At 44.7% G+C, this 8,699-nt stretch overlaps 1 long non-coding RNA gene across 1 annotated transcript; it reads right to left on the bottom strand.

Annotated features, from left to right (window-relative positions):
* Positions 1–481: 481 nt before the first annotated feature.
* LOC135364755 (uncharacterized) lies at positions 482–5,551 on the bottom strand. The gene is made up of 3 exons (XR_010412427.1): positions 5,272–5,551; positions 2,219–2,328; positions 482–794 (listed from the first exon to the last, which is right to left on the bottom strand). It is a non-coding gene; the product is annotated as an uncharacterized LOC135364755 (long non-coding RNA).
* Positions 5,552–8,699: the final 3,148 nt, after the last annotated feature.

Here is an 8,699-nt window from a genome sequence, read left to right on the forward strand (position 1 = left end):
TCAACCATGCATGCACATTTGCTGTGTTTTGCATAATTGTGAGGGGTTAGAGAAGAAACTGCTGGAGGGATTATTTTGGGGGTTGTGGGCTGGGAGGCAGGGAGGTCATCTTTGCTAGAAATTAAATGGCAATGCTCTATGATCGCTTGCATGTTGTAAATTTTTTTTGCTTTTGGAATCTTTCAAAAATTTTACCTGGCTTGGGAGGACACATATTAGCTTTTCCAAAGAAGACTCTTTTCCAAGAAAGATTCTGCACAGTACCTACTCTGGCTAAACGGTAGCAACGCGCTTAACACCATCTGAAACTGACTCTCGTCATTAATCATGTAGCCTCTGAGGTCAGACCACATCAGTCCACATCCCGGCTTCACCATTTCCTGTCCACTCTGAACCTCAGTTTCCTCTTCTGTAAAGTGCAAATAATACTAGTATCTCCTTATATTATCTATTGCTGCACAACAAATTACCCCCAAACGTAGCAGCTTACAATAATCCTTTATTATGTTACAATTCTTGTGGATTATGAATCCAGGCATGGCTTAGCTGGGAGCTTCTGGCTCCAGGGATCTCATGAGGTTGCGGTTAATCTGTCGTCCAGGGCTGTGGTCCCATCCGAAGGTTTGACTGGGAGAGACCCCTCTTCCACGTCAATGCGTGTGATTGTTGGCAGCATGCTATTTCTTGCAGACTGTTGGACTGAGGGTCTCAGCTCCTCACTGGCTATTGTTTGGGGGTCTCCCTCAGTTCTCGGCCACATAGGCCTCCCTACAAGGCAGCTCGCGGTACGGCAGCTGGAGCACCCAAGATAGAAGGCAATGTTTTTATAACCTAATTTTGCAAGTGGCATCCCATTACTTCTACCGCACTGTCCTTTAGAACTGAGTATATAAATCCAGCCCACACGCAAGGGGAGGGAATTATACAAGGGTGTAGATGTCAAGAGGTGGGGGTCATCAGGGGACATCTTAGAGGCTGCCAACCATAGTACCTGTGGGGTGGTCAGGAGGATTAAATGAATGTCTAAAGCAGAGCACAGTGTTTGAGACAGCATTTGCTCAGTAAATGGAAGTTCTAATTAATGTTATATAGATTCCTGTCTTTGTTTAACAGTAAATGCCCAAGTGCCCTTTCTGCAACAAATTTACAGCAAGATTTCAGTGAAGCCCTTTTGCCAATAATGTACTAACTCATCCTTGTTGCTGTTCTCCTGGAGCTCACGGAGCAGGACTCCCTTAGGAGCAGTCCCCGCCAGGATCTGATATGGCTGAACCTCTCATAGCCCTGGGCCTCGCATTACAGCTCATCATTTATTCATCCTTTATGTAGGTATTTAGCATCTACAAGGAGACAGAAGCTCAGGCAGGCACTGGGTGAGCCAGGCAGACATAGCTAATGCCTTCACAGAACATACAGTCTATTGAGGGTTCTGGACAGAGAAATGGCAGCTTCAGCCCATTCTTGGGGCTTCTTAGTCCTGCTAACAGGGGAGGTGTAAGCCTAAATGATTGCTGGGGTAAATGGGAGGTTTGTTGTTAGTTTTTACGTTTAATTTCCCAAGTACTTAATTTATTTAATTAGAACACATTTACTATTTTATATTTAGGAAACTTACTGATGCCGAGTGTCCCCTCACACAGAATAGAGGCAGAGAAGTCAACTTCTTGGCAACCTCATGGGATCGGATTCACAAGGTAGGTGACACCATGGTTCCCTGGGAGACCTAGCCCCAGTCAAGGGAGGACAGAGCTAGGACTCACATGAGTATGGTCACCTTCCAGGGCCCTTAACTGTTCTTTGTAGGAGCATCTATAGAGTCTCAAAAGTATATATTCATGTATTTAGCCCCTATTTTACGAAAAAATAAGCAGTTGCTACTCTTGAGTGCTTGCTGTGGCCTATATGTGAGACAAAGCAAAGGAGCCGCGAGGACTTTGGACCCACAAGCAGTTCATTATTTCTTCACAGAGCCCAGAGACACCTATAGCGGAGAGCCCAACAGGAGCTCTTCTGCTGAGAGCCAGGCATGTCTGGGCACAACAGTCAATCTGTGAAAGGGTAAAAGGCCAAGCGATCATTCTGGTTGACTTCTGGCTGTCATGAACAGAACACCTGACAAATGATGCCCATTACCTTGCATAACAAGAAGTTTGGGGGCCGAGTAGTTCAAGGATTAGTAAATTTAGAGGCTGAAATGGAAGACCCGGTTTCTTCCCACCTTTTGGCTTCTCCATCCTCAGCATTGCTGGCTTTTGTCTTCAGGTTTGCCTCCTCATGCTTGCAAGATGGCTGCCCCAGCTCCTGACTTCATGAGCTTTCGTAACCGCACTGAGAGGCAAACAAATCAGCTACAAGTTAGCAGCATGACAGGCCCCACATTTGATATGCCTGATCTTGTAGAAGAGAGAATATATAAGGGAAAGGATGGGAATGGAGCAATGAATTCCCTACCTTGTATTATATGAATTAAGTTATGTGCTCATTTTTTTTTTTTAATTTATTTGTTTATTTGAGAGAGAGAGGGAGGCAGAAGGAGAGGGAGAAGCAGACTCTCCTCCAAGCAGGGCTCAACCCGGGACCCTAGGATCATGACCTGAGCCAAAGGCAGATGCTCAACTGACTGAGCCACCCAGGTGCCCCAGTTATGTGCTCACTTTAAGTGACAATGGATTCTTGGATACTTTTGGGATCCACCTATTTCTAAATTTCAAAGAATGTGTTCTCTCAATTCATGGTCCTCCAAAGAATGTCCTTGCAAGAACATGAATTGGGATCTAAGAAGAGCATCATAGTAGGCTTGAATCAATCATAGGGACAATAGCAAGAATCCAAAAACATTCAACAAGCAGAGAAAAGGGCCAAAAGAATATAATTACAAAGTGCAAAAGTTCTCAAAACATTTTAGACCTTTTCTTCTTACTCATGATTCCCCTTTCTGGGTGAGCCCAGGTATCATGACCTGAGCTGAAGGCAGACACTTAACCGACTAAGCCACCCAGGCTCCCTGGATATATAATTCTTCTAAAGGAGAAGGAATAGGGGCACCTGGCCGGCTCAGTTGGTGGAGTACACGACTCTAGGTCTTGGGGCTGTGAGTTAGAGCCCCACATGGGGTGTGGAGATTACTTTAAAAAAAAAATCTTTAAAAAAAATAAAGGAGGGGGCAACTGGATGACGCAGTCGGTTGAGCGTCTGTCTCTTGGTTTCTGGCTCAGGTCATGATCTCAGGGTTGTGGGATCAAGCCCTGCATTGGGCTCTGTGCTCAGCGTGGAATCTGATTGAGATTCTCTCTTTCTCCCTCTGCTCTCCCCACTGCCCCCACTCACGTGCGCTCTCTCTCTCAAATAAATAAATAAATCTTAAAAAACACACACACACACACACATAAAGGAAAGGGAACAAATAATTGTGAACAATACTGTGATCCGCCACAGTAGCCACCTGGCTATTGCCCCAAATACTGAGCCCTACTCGCGCTCATGCTTGTCTAATGCTTCCAAACTGGTGTTGGCTGCGCTTCCACGGCCATGAGTGGTAGTTGCAGAAATGACGAACACAGCTAAGACAGAGAATCTGAATTAGGATTAGCAGGGGTGGGATAATATTTGACCTTATCTGAGAAGTAAAATTACAGTGTTACATGTGGTTCATCATCAAGGGGACCAAAATCATTGCTGGTCTCAATTTCTACCATTTGTCAGGAGAAACTGGGCCCACATGCCTGCCTGCCTGTTAATATTTTTAACCACCTGCTCCATGCCAGACACTGTAGGATATTTCACATTTACATATATACACACCTATTATTTCTACATATCACTGATTTTTCACTGTAACCTGGGATTTACTTGTAGTCATAAAAGATGGCTTACCTTAGATTTCTTGCCATAAAGCTCTTTCCCTTTATATGACTTCATACTTTCTACAGTTGGCTTAAAGGACACATTCTATGATGAGAAAGCTAAAATGAAGTCTTTCTAAACACTTGCCAAAAATGCAATTAACTAATAAGATGACTACTTCACTCCTCAATCTGTGGTCTATTGAGATGATAGATGGATGAATGGATGGATGGATGGATGGATGATACATAGATAGATAGATAGATGATAGATAGAGGAAGAGTTCCCCACACCTTCACACTTGGTGTAAGAAGAGGAAGGGAAGAAATCAAGGTACAATAGTGGTTTCAGCACTATGTCTCATAGTTATAGGACCCACTTCAAATTGGAGAGACTTGTCAAAGAAACTACACCCCCCTCCAAAAAAACACGAGAACTTCTCGAAACTTTGGCATCCCAATGGCCATTTTGAATATTATCTCTTCTTAAAGCACATGGAGCTTGTTTTGACATTTTTAAAAAGATTTATTTATTTATTTGAGAGAGAGTGAGAGAGAGTGCACAAGCTGGAGGAGGGACAGAGGGAGAAGGACAAGCAGATTCCCTGCTGAGCGGGGAGCCCAACATGGGGCTCAATCCCAGGACCCTGGGATCATGACCTGAGCTGAAGGCAGACGCTTAACGGACTGAGCCACCCAGGCACCCCTTGTTTTGACATTTTGTTAATAATGTCTAGCATACGGCGCCTGGGTGGCTCAGTTGGTTAAGCGACTGCCTTCGGCTCAGGTCATGATCCTGGAGTCCCGGGATCGAGTCCCGCATCGGGCTCCCTGCTCGGCAGGGAGTCTGCTTCTCCCTCTGACCCTCCTCCCTCTCATGCTCTCTGTCTCTCATTCTCTCTCAAATAAATAAATAAAATCTTCAAAAAAAAAATAATAATGTCTAGCATACTAATGGCTAGCATATTATGACCAGTCTTCGGTACTTTGTTATGGTAGCCCTAGCAAGCTAATACAATAGATATTTTAAAAACTCAAGTTTGGTTCAACTTGTCTGGAAAAGCAAAAAGAACAGTATTACCGATACTTATAACTACAGGAGGTGGGGTGGGCAGCATAGTAAGTTCTCTGCTTGCCCTGGTCTGGTTTCAGCTTCTCGTTCCATCCTTTAACCAGCAATGTGGCCTTGGACAAATTACTTAATCTCTTTGTACCTTGGTTTACATAAATGTAAAGTGGGGTAATAGTCCTTATCTCACAAAATTGTTTGAATATTAAATGAATTAGTGTTTTAAAGCACTTAGAACAGCGCTTCACACACTATGACTGATACATAAATACTAAATAAAGAGATGGGGAAGTACGATGAAATCCAGTTTATAGAATCCTTTTCAATGCTGACACATTAAAAAAAAAAAAAAAATTCTACCTGTCGAGGACCCTTGTTTCACGGAGGGAATGCCTGGTAGCTGCACTCAGAGTCCTTACGTGTGTGCTGAGTTTGGGTTTATGCTAGGACTGACGTCTACAATCAACGAACATGCTCCGACAACGGCAAACGTAACGTCCCGTGCACCTTGACAGCAGTGACAGCCATTTCTGGTGAGGATTGTCACATTTGCCAGAGATTTAACAATTGCTGGCTTTCCCCCCAACAGTTGTTGTGATGAGAACTATGAAGGAGAAAGTCCAGCACGTGTGCTGAAAAGGTTCACAGGTGCTGTTTGCACATGACCTGCCGCAGAACGGGGGTAAACACGACTTGACTTCTCCTGGTAAAACTTTAACACAAGATAAACTTGCTGACTGCAAAGCAGCGTACCACCTGACTGTTCCGTGCGTGATAGCTAATATAAACAGTGGGGGTGGGGGGAGCAGAGGCCTCCCAGGGTCCAGGGACCACTGCGTGGACCTTTCTGGAAGGCCAGCCCAGCCACAATCTGCTCTGCGTTCCTCAGCCTCCTGAGTTGCTTCTGCTTGTGGGGGACAACCCGAGGAAGTGGGACAAAGCTGTAAATCAGGAGCATCGCACGGCTGAATGTGGTGGTGTCTGGTGACTCACTGCTCCCAACCCCTTGACTTTTAATACTCACGACGGTTTCTGCCAGGAAATCCCGAGAGCCTGCCAGTGGCCTAGGTTACATGTGTGACCAATAGAATCTTAAACAGAAACGGCCAGTCATAGAAAAATGCATCTTATAAAGCATTTGGGAAAACAGGAAACTTTCTCCAAAAGGAGATGGCACCTGAGTTAGATTTCTGAGGATATTATTTCTCTGGGATCCAACACTGCCTCTGGTACATTGAGAACACTTTTATGAGTGTAAAAATCACTGCAGGAGACTTGAAATCGTTTCCTGTCATGTCAGTTCCATCCACAGGGCTATTAAAATTTTCAAAACTTCAGGGCACCGAGGAAATATATGATCTGAATGCAAGCACTTGAGTAACGGCTGACAGAGCCGGGAGTGAGAAGCTCCACAATACTTTATATGTATATTTTTTATTTACATAGAACTGGCCGTTGCATAACCTCACTTATCCAGAAAATAGCTTTGAAACAAGGAATCTTTTAAAATTAAAACAAAACTTGAGAAATACTTTTCTTAGACATATACATCTCTCTTGGGAGAAGTAGCCCTTAGACCCTTAACCAGTGTGATTTTCTCGCTTTCACCCCTCCAACACTTAGGAAATGAGGAGTAGAGAGGCCTTTTGCTGTAGACATACACGCTGACCAGAAGTAATGCTGACAGCCCACAGAAGGGGGAAATGGAAAATTGTGGATAGCAGACACAAGAATTCTAAAAAGTACAGTGGTTTGGGACTTCTTAGTGTGCAGGCAAACGTCCTACCTATCTCAATTGCTTAAGCACATAACTTTGTCATACGGTAGCATTAGAATCGGTTCTCATGATGACGACTTCGAGACCAAGAAAAGAAAAAGGGGTGTTAAATGTAAATTTCCCAGACTCTTCCGGAAAGCAGTCGAGATTGAGTTACATTTCAGAAGGTTTTCCACCCAAAACATCCTGTCTTTTGTTTCTTCCTTCCTTTTAAAAAATATTTTATTTTATTTTATTTTATTGATTTATTTAGTTAGTTATTTTCTGGTGCTTTGAAGGACAAGCCGTCAATTGCCTAGAGCTCAGCTCTCCTTCCCAAAGAGGGCCGGGATTGTTACGGTGGTTGTGTATCATGTATCATATATAGAGGTGCGATTATTACATATTATGTGATTAGTATTAGCTTATATCCTTTAAGAGCCATCTCACAGTTTCCCTGTTTTGGGATAGTTGAAGCTCTGTCTTACTGCTCAAGAGATCCTGTTTCTGAGAAGGAGAAGAAATGGGGAAAAGAAATGCGCGGAGGGTACTGTAAGGAGAGGGTACGTCAGAACGCACATTACACCGTCCATGCTATTGGGAGGGGGAAAGAGGTTTCCTTTAGAGAACAAACAAAATTTCACTGTCTCACTTATTTTTAACTTTAGCAAAGCTCACAGACAGACCTCTAAAACAGCTCACTGTCACCAGATGCCCTTTCAAATGATGAAGAGCCGAAAGAAACATCGAAGTCACCTCCCCATATGATATGTAAGAAATGTCACATTCCTATCTTCCCAAGGAAAAAAAGTCCAACCACGGCAACTCTGCAAGCAAGCCTTGTCAGTGGCAGCCTTCCTTTCTTCCCACGCACCAAATACATGTGCACTCGCACGTGCATAGGCATACATTCTGTATTAGGGACACTGTCGTGTAGGGAACGGGTAATAACCGTAACAGCTACCCTTACTGCGGACTTCCCATCAGCCAGGCACTGGGTCAAGGGGCAACCCTAATTATCACTTGACCACACCCCTGTGAGGAAACTTCAGTACGTTTCCTGAAAGACACAATGCTTGCACACCACTGGGATAGGATTTGAAACAAGGGTGCTTATTAACCACTAGGCTATGCTGTCTCCTAATGAGGTTTAAACGTTTATCCTTGTAAATGACTCTCATTATCCCAAGGGGCAGGGAACGGTTGAAGAAAAACAGCCACTTTGACTGGAAAGACCCAGAATGGGTGGTGGACCCTGCTCTACAGAGAACGAAATTGCGGGGCGCGCTGGTGCGGTTTAATGAGTGCGGTTTAATGAGCCTCTCTGGGTGACTCACGTGAAACCCCAACGTCGGGGGCTGGGAAGAGCCGTGGCCCATGTAGGAAGAAGGCACATCTGGGTGGCTTCTGCAGCAGAAAACTACCTGCTTACATGCTTCCCTGTTCACCAGGAGGCTCTCTGGAAAGTGACTAAAATGTTCACAATCAGACCTGCCCTTTACAGCGTGGGGCTCCCGCCAAACAGACCATATGTGACCCTGGGCAATATGCTCCCGCCACCGGTAGTCACAGGGCAGCATTCATTCTGGGGGATGAAGGGCTGCCTCGGCTCCATCCTCAGTGACTTTAAGGAATAGCAAGCCCCGAGGATCTGATTGTGCAGAGATGGCCACGTGGTCCCAGAGCCCCTGCTTTCTCCTATTTCAGTGTACTTACAAAATGCAGATAACGCCACTGGAAAATAGAAGCTTGCAAACTGGAGAGAGGTGGGGCAAGAGAGGAAGGGAAGGAGAGCGAACTGATCTGGGAAATCAACAACCTGTCAACCTAACATACGGAGAAATACCGTAACCATTGGTCAGAATATCAAGTTGTCAATGGTTAAACAGAATGCTAATAAAGTACTAAGCTGTGCAAGGATATTACAAACCAAGCCTCCAGGACCAGTAGAGCTTCCGAGACAAGACTGCAGGTGACGAAGCAGCCATTACATCATGCTGGAAACCCGCAGACTCTGCCTCCGGGCTCAGCG

This window comes from Mirounga angustirostris, unplaced genomic scaffold (genome assembly GCF_029215605.1).
Source record: "Mirounga angustirostris isolate CCGP_5_RB_7025 unplaced genomic scaffold, mMirAng1.0.hap1 SCAF_6, whole genome shotgun sequence".
NCBI classification, from domain to species: Eukaryota; Metazoa; Chordata; class Mammalia; order Carnivora; family Phocidae; genus Mirounga; species Mirounga angustirostris.